The sequence below is a fragment of the Mustela erminea genome, chromosome 2 (assembly GCF_009829155.1).
Source record: "Mustela erminea isolate mMusErm1 chromosome 2, mMusErm1.Pri, whole genome shotgun sequence".
Lineage (NCBI taxonomy): Eukaryota > Metazoa > Chordata > Mammalia > Carnivora > Mustelidae > Mustela > Mustela erminea.
In genome coordinates, this window is record NC_045615.1 from 53432488 (window position 1) to 53444774 (window position 12287).

General features: G+C 35.5%; 1 protein-coding gene across 15 annotated transcripts in view; it reads left to right on the forward strand.

Annotated features, from left to right (window-relative positions):
- PDLIM5 (PDZ and LIM domain 5) overlaps positions 1-12287 on the forward strand; it is a 205313-nt gene that overhangs the window by 82171 nt on the left and 110855 nt on the right. For 2 of the 15 annotated variants that reach the window (XM_032332928.1, XM_032332929.1), the window contains exon 1: positions 5781-5878. The exons of 12 other annotated variants lie outside the window; for them this stretch is intronic. The gene's annotated coding sequence lies outside the window, so the exon portion shown is untranslated. Of the gene's footprint in view, positions 1-5778; positions 5879-12287 lie in introns of those variants that run through there. One more of the 15 variants, XM_032332927.1, reaches the window with a different exon arrangement.

Here is a 12287-nt window from a genome sequence, read left to right on the forward strand (position 1 = left end):
TTATGATCACTTTTCCCCCTCCTTGTTGTGTGTCTGTGTCTTTTCCTCTTTTGTCTCTTACAAGGAGATTTCACTGGATTTAGGGTCTGTTAAGGTAATCTAAGATGATTTCCTCTCAAGATCTTTAACTTAATTATATTTTAAAGACCCCCTTTCCAAATAGGTAACATTCACAGGGTCTTGGTATTAGGACATGGACATGTCTTTCGGGGACTACCACTCAACCGACTGCAGGTACGTATTTTTAGTATTACCATTTCTCAGGGAGATAGTGTGTGAGTGGTCAATTTGTTTTGACTCTGAGCTGTCCTTTCCATCATCACACTGTGACGCCATGCTGATCGAATCTGCTATATTTGTAGATGATCTGTTTTGAAGCATTGCCTGTATGGTATCTTGTCCTTTATTTAATTAGGAATGAGTTCACATCTGGCAAGTTTTTTCTACTTGTTTCTTAGTGTCTGGTTTTGGAAATGCATGCATGAAACTCAGTGGAGTATTTTCTTGATGCAAAGACTGGAGTTAACTTGTCATGGTGAACTCCAGCAGGAGAAAAGGCAGCTCAGTACTTGACAGCAGCATAGACTTGTTTTTCTGGTTTATTGAGACCAGTCAGAAACATCAGAGTTCTCATCCTGACTTCATCACTTACTAGCTCTAGGCTACTAGCAAGTTCCTTTAGTTCTTAGAACTTCATTTTATTTATCCATAAATTAGGAATCCCTGTTTTGTAGAGTAGTTAGCTTAGATGAAAAAGTTAAACCTGAGCTTTTAATAAGCATTAATTTGCCCAAATTAAGCATGTAAGTATTTTAGAATATGTAATTCCAGTATCTATGAAATTCTTCAGGCTTACTTAGGCCTCTTTTGTAAATTTAGCTTTAGCCTAAAGAGGTGAGCTGAATGAGAAAAAATCATTAAAGAGAAAATCATTTTTCTCTTTTTAAAGTTGTTTATATCACAAATGATGAGGCTTCCTCCTTTAAAAAAATTTTAATACGTCAGTATCTTTTGTTATCCATGTACATATATGGTATCTTTTTAAAAACTCAAATGATAGTTGCTTTGCCTGTTTGTGGTATCTTCTTCAGCACAGTTTGGTTTTGTTGTTTGTTTATTTTTTTAAAAGAATCATTCTTCTTACCCAGTGTCTGACACACATAACCAAAAAGGGAAAACTTGTAAGAAAGAATGCTGGTCAGATCACATCATCCGATTATTACACTTTCAGCATTTTGTGAGTGATGGCTCCTTCCTAAGGGGACATTCTTGTTAAGGTTGGAGGTCACTGTTTCTTTTTAAGAGCACTGTGTTCCAATTTTGAGTAATATTTTTTTAGACAGGAAACATGACCATCTTTCATTTCATTGTCCTTTTTAGTAGATGTTTGTTGAGAATACTGGATAGTGGATAAGACAGATTGCCCCAGTCATTCTTTCTTATTATTGTTTATTTTTCCACAGTTGTGCAATCCTATTTGATAAGGTCATGGTGGTCAAAGAGATGTATTTTTCATCTATTTTCTGATGAAAGGATGGAATTTTTTTTCAATATTGTCTTCTCTGATCCTATTAAATTACTGAAAAGTGAGAAATTTTCAGAAATGTGTGTTTTAGAAAACAGTGTTTTTTGAAATATGTCTTATTTCTTGGAATTTTATAAAAACTCTTAGACTGTAGTCTTAATGTAATCTCTTAAATGGAACTGTTGATCATGGAATGCCAAAGCCTGGGAAGTTGTGAGCCCAACTGAGTCGTAAATATTTGTTTTCCATTTCTGTGTAGACAATATGGATGATGGATGCAAAATTTGTTTTGACCATTAGCATTTATTTTTCTTGCTTCAGGAGGAGTGTATTGTTGTAGAACTGAATCTAGTGATGGATTTTTTTTTTTAAAGATTTTGTTTATTTATTTGACAGAGATCACAAGTAGGCAGAGAGGCAGGCAGAGAGAGAGGAGGAAGCAGGCTCCCTGCTGAGCAGAGAGCCCGATGCGGGGCTCGATCCCAGGACCCTGGGATCATGACCTGAGCCGAAGGCAGCGGCTTAACCCACTGAGCCACCCAGGCGCCCCTAGTGATGGATTTTTAAAAATATCTTGATCCAAATGATACCATATTACTAATACTACCCTTGCTATTAATGAAGTAGAAGATGATTGGTTTCTACCATACCCATCTAAACACTCACCCTCATCCAGGTGCACACCCCTACTTTTCTACTCAAAGCAGAATCATTTCATATCGGCAGTAACCATATAGAAAAAGAAGATACACTTCACTGGGAGAAATATATGTAAATGGGGTTTTTCCTCCTTACATTTATTTTTTTAATTCATACTAGACAAAAGCATTTGGAAGTCTTTGAAATTTACTCTGAGGAGGTTCCAGACATGTTCAGTTTGCTGATGCTCTTACTTTTTAAGGAACTGCATTAAGGTGTTTAATTATTAATCTGATATTAATTATAAATAAAATTTTCTGTTATCAGAAGATGTTTTGAAACATGCAGGTTTTGCTGATTTTTATAACATCCCACCTAAACTTTGAAGTAGCTTTTAAAATATAAAGGTGCATTTAGTCTTCAATAGGCATTGAAAACAGGGATGTCAGAAATTTAAACTTGAATGTTTTAGTATATATTATGCTTACAATTTCTACTTAATATATTCAGTGCTAACATTCCTTTTGGCAACTGGCCATTCCTTTTTCAGATCTAAATATTTACTGAATTTAAAGTATTAGAAATTGCATCTGGTTTATGTTGTGGTTCTATTTCAATTAGCATCGTAACATCTAGGTTTATAGTTAACTGTCAGTGATTTTAGACTTAAAGGAGAAAAAAGCATTTATCTGAAGTTAGTGGTAAAATTTCAGCTATCCCCGAAACCTCAGGTCATAGATAATCCTGAATTACTGGATTTTCTAGATAAATTGACATTAAATATCTCAATTCTTTAAAATAAACACCATAATATTTTCATAAACATCTTAGAAAATGTATTTCTTTGTGTATAATAGTTTCCCCTTGCTATGTAACAGATTACCACAAACTTAGTGGCAGGAAAAAACCCCACAGATTTATTATCTTACAATTTTTGATGTCAGAAGTCCAAAATGGGTCGCACTGAGCTAAAATTAAGGTGTTGGCAGGCTGTGTTTTCTTTCTGGAAGCTCTAGGAGAGAATCTGTTGTTTTGCCTTTTCCAGCTTCTAGAGGCTGTCTGCTTTCTTTGGCTTCTATTCTTTCCGTCTTCAAAGGCGGCAGAGTTACAGAGTGTCTCACATCACATCATTTTAACACTGACTCTTTGACCTCCCTCTTCCACATTTAAGGACCCTTGTTGTTACATTGGGCCTACTTAGTAATCTAGGATAATCTTCCTATTTTAAAGTCTTCTGACTAGCAGTTTTAATCCATTTTACAGAAGCTTTAATTCTCCACTGTAACATTATTTACAGGTTCTCAATATTAGGACAGGGACATTTTTGGGAAGCCATTATTCTGCCTACCATATTGCCTTCCTAAACTGTTAAATTATGTATATCTAATTGACTCTGTGAGGATTGCATGAGCTAGGAAGCCTGAATGATTTATTTTGTCATCATCTGTTGCCCAGGAGTGACTTTAGCCTCTCTTTCAGGCTTTACTTCAGTTTGGTTGGTGGGTCTTCTTTGTGGCTCACTAGTACTTTTTGTAGGTGACTGTACTTCTACAGACAGAAAAAAATTCTGTACCAGAGTCATTGAGGACCACTGTTGGGAGGATTTAAATCAGTGTTTTACAACCCTTCTGACTCCTGGAAAGTACATTCCTATTCAATAATTTTTTAGTTGTTCACTCTCTTTATTACCAAAAAAGGTCTGTTCCCATCCTTATCATTCTGTTTCTCACTGTTGCCACACGTGTGTCTAACTTCTGGCCCTTTAGAGTGCCATTTTTTAAAGATGTCTGATTTTTGTCAGATTCTAGTTGTGCCCTGGTCTTTTTGCTATCTGCTGTGCCATTTGTTCTTTTGCATTGTATGTGTGTACAAGAGTTTTTTCCTTCCTTCCTTCCTTCCTTCCTTCCCCCTTTCCTCCCTCCCTCTCTCCCTCTCTCTCTCTCTCTTTCTTTCTTCCTTTCTTTTTCTTTCTGTCTTTTGTCTTGTCTTTTCGCCTCTCACCCTTCCTTCCTTCCTTCCTTCAGAAGTTGAGTAACTTGGACAAGCCTGAGCATCAATGGCTGATTCACTGTTTGAACCCAGGTTATATATTACAGGAGAGCCATGAACCATGTTTACCATTTGACTGAATTGCTGTCAAACATTCATCTAAACCCTGAAACTTTTCTTTCAAAATCCATTTGTCATGAAGTTTTAATAAAGAGGTCTTTGCAACTATAAGGGAGAACCTTACATTGAACATAAATTTATTTAGTACTGGGAAGATAGGAGTAAGATGGAATGATAATTTCACTCTGCCTTACCCTTTGGAAGGCAAAAACAGGGAATCTGAAGGATAATGCTATGTTTTAGTGGAGTGGGTAGGAAAGGTTCGTATACACCCACTTTTTAATTTAGGAGGAGTAAGGAACTGGGCTGTTTTTGTGACATTCTTTTAAGGGAAGATAAGAGAGGAAAGAAAGGGGTGAACTGAAAGACATCAGATATAAAGTGCCTGTTTACTCTCTGTGAGTCACTCACATTATTCTGTTTTAAAAACATGTTAGGAATTCATCTAATCTTCCTCAGGGCACACCCATTTCCCTCTAAGCCTGGTATAGTTCACAGATAAATTGGTTTCTCAGCTCACCACTTTAGCTGTGCAGTCACCTTGCCAGGGGTGATTTGATGTTCTGTAGCTGGCTCGTCTCTTCTTACTCTATCTCACTTTCTTCCTTATATAAATGAATACCTGACTAACAAATATCTTACCTAATACTAAACTTTTTCTTTCCTCGATAATATTTTGTGACTTGAAAAGACATCTAAGGCACTAAGTACATAATGATGGTCACTTTTTAGTTCATGTTTTGCTTTAATTCTGTATTCTTAGTTTGCTCCATTCTTGGTTTCCACAAATGATCATTTGTAGAAAAGGTCCATTTTATGCATATTTGCTCCCCAGCCTAAAGTTTAGGACATTGAATGCGATGTATACAATTGACCTTCATTTGCATGGTAGTACTTTGGGAAAGTATAATACCTGCAAGCTTCATATTCTTCTGTACAATGAAGAGATTTTATACAGAGTATATGATCAGTTACTAAATGACTTTGTATTCTTTTAAATCTTTTTAAATATATGTGTTCTCATTTTCTAGTTAGAATGTCTGTAAGCATTTCCATGAAAATCCCTGGATAGACATGAGCTCTGACAATAGGAACTTACATCTTAATGTACTTACATTTCATTAGTTTTGGATTTTTCTTTTCATGGAGAAGAATGCATAAAAAATATTCTCTAGAAATCAGGATTCATATTTGGAGACTCTTCTAGAAACAAGGATTCACACTCTTCGTCTCTGTTGTCAAAGTTTTCATAAAGATCTAGAAATCTTTTATACTTCATTACTTAAACCATAAAGAAGATTAGAGTTACTTAAAGAGATTTAGCATATCTAAATAGTCTAAAATATTTAAATGAAGGAAAAGGGTTTTCCAAATGGACACACACACACACACACACACATTTATATGAGAGAGAGAGAGAGAGAGAGAGAGAGTGTGTGTGTGTGTGTGTGTGTGTGTGTGTGTATGTATAAAATTTGGAGCTGAGAACCGCAGTTAAAACCTGAGAAAATTCTTGGCTATAGCAAATGGTAAGTGTCTGATCTCCTGGATACATGAACTCTTCTCTTTAGCTTCAGTGTCAGATGGAACTGACCTTATATCCTGGTAACATTTACTTTATTTCTGTATTAGAATGTCCATGATTTAACATTTCTGAGAATTGAGAATCTTTTTTTTGGGGGGGGGGGTAAGTAACATTTATTATAAAGTACCAAAAATGCAGTTGTAATTGGCAGCATGGTATAGTGAAAAAATTTTTGATTTGAGTGTTAGTCCAAGATTTAGGTATCTGTTCTACTTACTAGCCTTGGGGAGGATCTTCGGAAAAATTTTTTTCTTCCTTTTTTAAAAATAAAAATTTGTTAATTATTTTTTTTGAATGAGTCATATATTCATACTGTTCAAAATCTAAAGCTTTTGCAGTGAAAATTCTTTCTCCTTCCTGTTGTCTCTCAGTCACTTAATTCTCTCCCATATATTGAAACATTATGCAGCTGTATGTTTACAGAGGTATTTTTATGCATGTAAGAGCAAGATATACGTACTTTTGTCTCTTTCTCCTACAAATGGTAGATACTAATGCATACTGTCTTACATCTTTCTTTTTAAACTTAGTATTTTAAACTTCAGCTTATGTTGGGGATCTTTCTATATAAGTAATAAAAACTTGCTGATTTTAAAAATAGGTACATAATGTTCCATGATATGAATATGTCAAAATATTTTGAACCCATTTCCTATGGATGGTGTATTCTTAACAATGCCGTAACGGTTTACTTTAAATATAGTCCATTTTATACATGTGTGAGTAGGTCTGTGGGATAAATATCTAAAAATGGAATTGGTAGGTCAGAGGGTCTGTCCGTTCTTCATCTTCAGAAAGGAGCAGACCTTAAAGATGTCAGAGGGCTGGGGTGCCTGGGTGGCTCGGTTGGTGAGTCATCTGACTACTTGGGTCATGATCCTAGGGTCCTGGGGTGGAGTTCTGTGGTGGGCTCTCTCCTTGGTCGGGACCCTGCTTCTCCCCTTTATTCTCCCTCTGTGCTCTCTCTCTAACAAATAAATTAGATTTAAAAAAAAAAAAAAAGATGTCAGAGGGCTGTTTGGAGAAAGTGTGTTCTGTGTTCTCAATTAACATTGCTTCTCTTCTGTTCCGCCTGTAGCACATATGGATATATTGGAGGGCATGGGTCAGTGGAATGCAACTGGACTCTAGCTTTTGAGATGTCATGAATGTCAGCATTGTTTGTATTGCTTTGAATTTGTCTGTGCCCATAAAGATAGAATGAGCCCTTTGGACATTGTTACGTGTCTACCCTTCTCCAGAGGTAGTTTGTGTTTTAGAAACAGAAGCAAATATTTCCAAAATAGATTTTCTTTTCTTCAGAAAGTCTAATTCTTGGGGTGCCTGGGTGGCTCAGTTGGTTAAGTGTCTGCTTTCGGCTCAAGTCATGATCCTAGGGTCCTGGGATGGAGTCCCGCATTGGGGTCCCTGCTCAGTGGGAGTCTGCTTCTCCCTCTGCCTCTCCCCCTCCTCATGCTCTCCCTCTCTCTCTCTCTGACAAATAAATGAATAATTAAAAAAAAAAAGTCTAATTCCTCACAATTGCTTTATGTCTTTGACACATGTTACACCAATATTGAAAACGCTATCTTTGATTTTTTTTAAAGTCACTAGCACAGTGGAGAGCAGGCACTTTCTTGTCACTCTACTCTTCTGTCTCACTTAACATTGTGAGTTTTCATGGACTGTTAGAGAGAGTCCTTGTTGACATAAGAATTTAAGCCGACCATTATTTATTCCAGAGTTAATAAGTTTTCCTTGGGATTCAGAAGATTCATCTTCTTTTATTTTTGACATACGGCCATATCTGAAAAACCATGAGAGTTTTTATTTAAAATTTTTTTTAGTTTGAACTGAATTTTGAGTATTTAGGCACATTGACATATATACTAGTTTTGAGAGTTTTGTATTTTACCTCTGTGGTAGATTAGTTCTTGAATAATAACATTCATTATCTGAGGTGAACCTTGCTACAGGGTGCATGGGAAGATGCATGAGGACAAGAGCCATGTACTACAACACCTGTCACATAATTAATAACAGCTAAATCGGGGCCCCTGGGCGGTTCAGTCGGTGAAACCTCCAGCTCTTGCTTTCGTCTCAGGTCATGATCTCGGGGTCCTAAGTTCAAGCCCCACTTTGGGCTCTGTGCCTAGTGAGGCATATGCTTGAGATTCTTTCCCTCTGCCCTACCCCCTGCTCACTCTCAAATCTTTAAGAAAGGTAATAGCTAAATCATTGTTATGATTTATATGTATCAACTCATATACTACTCATAGCATCTTCCCCGTGAGGTAAATGATAATGTTAATCATTTATACAGCAAAGTAAAACACAGAAGGATATTGCCCAAAGTCATCCCTTTAGTAACAGCTCTGTGCTGTGGACCTGGCCTGGCTCTAGAGTCCATACTCTCTATGGTATACAATACCCTTATTTGACCCATGGAGTCTGTAGTGTGATATTTTGCTGCTCTTAGGGACTATTGAAATCTAAATGACTGTCAGCTTAGTTCCCTTCTGCTGCCTATTTCTGCCTGCCCCTTCCTTCACACCATACAAACACATCCACACACACCCCGCATAAATGCCCTATGGTCAAACGTTGTTGTCGTTACTAAATTTAGATTGTGCTTTGACTCGCTTTTCTGTCTTCTGGTTCTTTTCTCTGAAGTCAGTGCCTGTTTTTTGCCACCTTGCCCTGTCTCTTTTGTCACTGCCAACACAACTTATTACCCTCTAGAATTGTTCTACTTCATCTTGGAATCTTTCTCCTCCTTGTCACCTATTACTTATCAGCATTGCATAGGGGCTGTAAAGCTATTAGAGCATGCGTCTCTTTTGGCCCAGTGAATTGAGAGTCACTTTTCTCAACTATGTTTATTTGTTCTGGTTGTTAGAGGTGGCTTCTTTATTACTGAAGAAGAGGTTTTTGCAAGCTACTGTACTCATACAGTCTTAAACATTTATTTATTAAGCATCCCTGGGCCAAGTTCTATACAACTCCTAGGAAAACTGAGATTAGTAAATTGTAGCATGATCAGAAGGTTTGGAGTCTGTGGAAGTCTTACACATATCATGAATCTAAAACTCTTCAGTAAATCTTCAGATACATATGTCTTCAGTGAAATGGTAATGATACAAACACATCATATTTGTATAGGGTTTGCAGAGTATAAAATTTCTATTCATATGCTTCCTTGCTGTAGTCAGTGGTAAAATATCCACCATACACACAATATACATATACTAATTATATAAAAATTGTACATTGTAATATTACATAATTGTATAAAAATTCAGTAGAATTGTTACCTGAATACAGTTTCTTAGTTTATTTCAGAAGGTTTGATTCAAGACATCTTTGTGATCTTAAATATCATTCTTATCCTAAGCTATGATTGGATATGAATTATTTTTTTGTATAAAATACATTATATTTTCATTTTTTGGATTCAAAGTTAATACATTTCAGAAGGATGTATGCATTATTTACTTAGTAGAAATATTTCAGTTATATTCTAATATGTGAAAACTCTGAATCACGGAAGAGAAATTTAAAAGACTTGTTAACAAGCCTTTAACATGTGCTATTGTCCTTGCAAAATTATTTTAAGCTCTATCTGCTCTCACACACTGAAAGATGGAAGGAAACAATGTGGCTTTGGCTAGAGCTTATCACTTCTCAGAATAACTTTGGTATATTATCTTTAGTGACATTTTAGGCTAGTTGGCCCACTTCAAAATATCCATTACAGAGATACCACAGATTGACTTAAACTTTGATGACTTACAGTTCCATAATTGTCTAATTTTGGAACTCCGAAAGTTTGGAATTCTAAAAACTCTAATTTTAAATTCTATCAGTATCCAATAGCAGTTCTCTATTCTTGAGGGGTAAATGAGAATAGTTCTGATACTTGTAATTAATAATGTGTATTTCTTTTATTAAAAATTATTCATAAGGTGAACCATGAGAGACTATGGACTCTGAAAAACAATCTGAGGGTTTTGAAGGGACGGGGGGTGGGAGGTTGGGGTACCAGGTGGTGGGTATTATAGAGGGCACGGATTGCATGGAGCACGGGGTGTGGTGCAAAAATAATGAATACTGTTATGCTGGGAAAAAAAAAAAAAAAGTTAAAAAAAAAATTATTCATAATATTTCGGCTTTTTATTTGCACAGACATTGTTAGAAAGAAATCTAGAAAAGGAGTGTGTAACTTTTCTTGGAAATACACTCTACCTGAGCTATGAGGTTAATGTTCTTATTGAAGTAAAATTAAATAGATATAGAAAGAACTAAGAGAATGAGAAATGCCAAAAAAAAAAAAGAAAAAAAGTAAAAACTTGAACTTAATGTGCCAATTTAGAAATTCAAATGAAAGGGTGAACACTCCAGAAGAGTTTAGAAAATTTTTAAGAATAAAGTAAGTGGATCACCCTATCATATTCACAGTGTATAGCTAAGGACAGGGCGGAAAGGGTGGTTTGACACTAAAATGAAAAATCATTTTAGTTTTTCTGGTAGAAAAGTCTTTCTCATGTCAGAGTCTTCTATCTAATCTGTCTCCTGCTCAGTTTAACACAGTATTTTTTTGTTTTTCAGTGAAGCTACTTAATTTATTCACATTTATTTAGTAAACTTACTATGTCCCTGTTTTATACCAACTCTTCTGCCAAATGCAAAGGATCAAAAAGTTAGTAATCTCAATGAAGACTGCTGAAATTACTGTTTGCAAGGAGCCTTGTAAATGACTTGTTCTAAAGGCAGATCCTAATGAATTTATGAGTGTATAGTCACTCAGAGGGCGACATCCCTTAGATTGTCTAAAATCAAGGCCCTGAAACTATATTGAATTTAAGAAGCTTGAAGCAGATTACAGGTTTCATCCCCAGAGATTTTGACTGTACAGTTCCATCCCTAATACAGTCTATCCACTGGCTCTTATTGCTTGTTTATTTCATCACTCCAGGTAAATGTTAAGAAATCTTATTCAGCTATGTGGTATTCCCTATAGAGTCTTAATCACACAAGGGATGCTAAAATATGCATAAACATGAGGAGTTAAATCCAGGCAACATGTATAGTTACTAGCCATTCTGTCCTATATACAGACCATAAAGAAATAAGTGATAACAACTGATGTCAGCATGGAAAGAAAAGCTCCTGTGTTGCTTCGTATAAATTGTTTTCTCAGAGGAAATTAAAGGAGTAGGAAAAGTTTCCTTTATTTTTGCTTTAGGAAATATGTCATTCATTCCTACAGAAGGACTGGTTGATTTTTTCCCCATAATACAAACTGATTCTCTCTTATGCGTTAAATAGGCAAAGATATTGCATAATAGAATTTGCGTAGTTGGGGTCAGATTTTGACTCGGCCTAATGAATGTAAAGCCAGTCTAATCACTGTTCTGAGGAGCTACCTAATGCCCAGTAAGAGTATGCTTCTCTAGCAGGGATGATCTGTGGATATGGACATTTGTTTTATTGCAATTGTAAAACAGACACTTAGGTGATTATTATTATTATTATTATTATTATTATTATTTTGTATCATCATGGTTACCTATTTTCAGAATTGAGGAGTCTAATCTCCTTTATAAGTCATATATTGCATTTAGTGACAACCATTTCTTGACAGTGTAATATATACTCTAGTATAATTTTAAAACATCCACAAGTTGTCAGGTGGAGTACCTGAAAGATTTGCTTAAGGAAATGTGGGCAACATTCTTGCGGTTGGAGGGAGAAAAAGAAAATATTGTGTGAAAGATGTTTTAAAAGCTTGTATTACAAAATGTATTATATCTGAGACTTGGAGTCTTTTTTTTTTTTTAATCAAAATAAGAACAGACTAAATTCTAACTAAATATTGTCTATGTGGGAGTCACAAGAGACAATATTAAAATTGACTTATGATTATGCATTCTGTGACCTCAGTAGAGCATTTGTAGACTAATTGAATGAAAATAGATTTCTCTTAAATAGGGGTGCCTGGGTGTCTCAGTGGGTTAAGCCTCTGCCTTCAGCTCAGGTCATGATCTTAGGGTCCTGGGATTGAGCCCCGCATCAGGCTCTCTGCTCAGCGGGGAGCCTGCTTCCACCTCTCTCTGCCTGCTTGTGATCCCTCTATCTCTGTCAAATAAATAAATAATATCCTCAAAAAAATAAAATAAATAAAATAAAATATTTTTTAAAACTCTTAAATATAGGAAAGTTCATTCTAGGTAAAAATCTCATTTTAATGTATAATACTATATAAATTATATAAATATATAAAAGTCAGAATATGAAATTCTCCATAAGGAAAAACAAAAGAAATACTAGAATCATAGGGAAAGAAAAGATATTTTTCCCTTAAATTTTGCTTTATGAAATAGTGAGATTTGGCTAAGAAATGATTGATCTGGTATCATACTATAGAAATGGGGGAAGAAGGCTCATCAG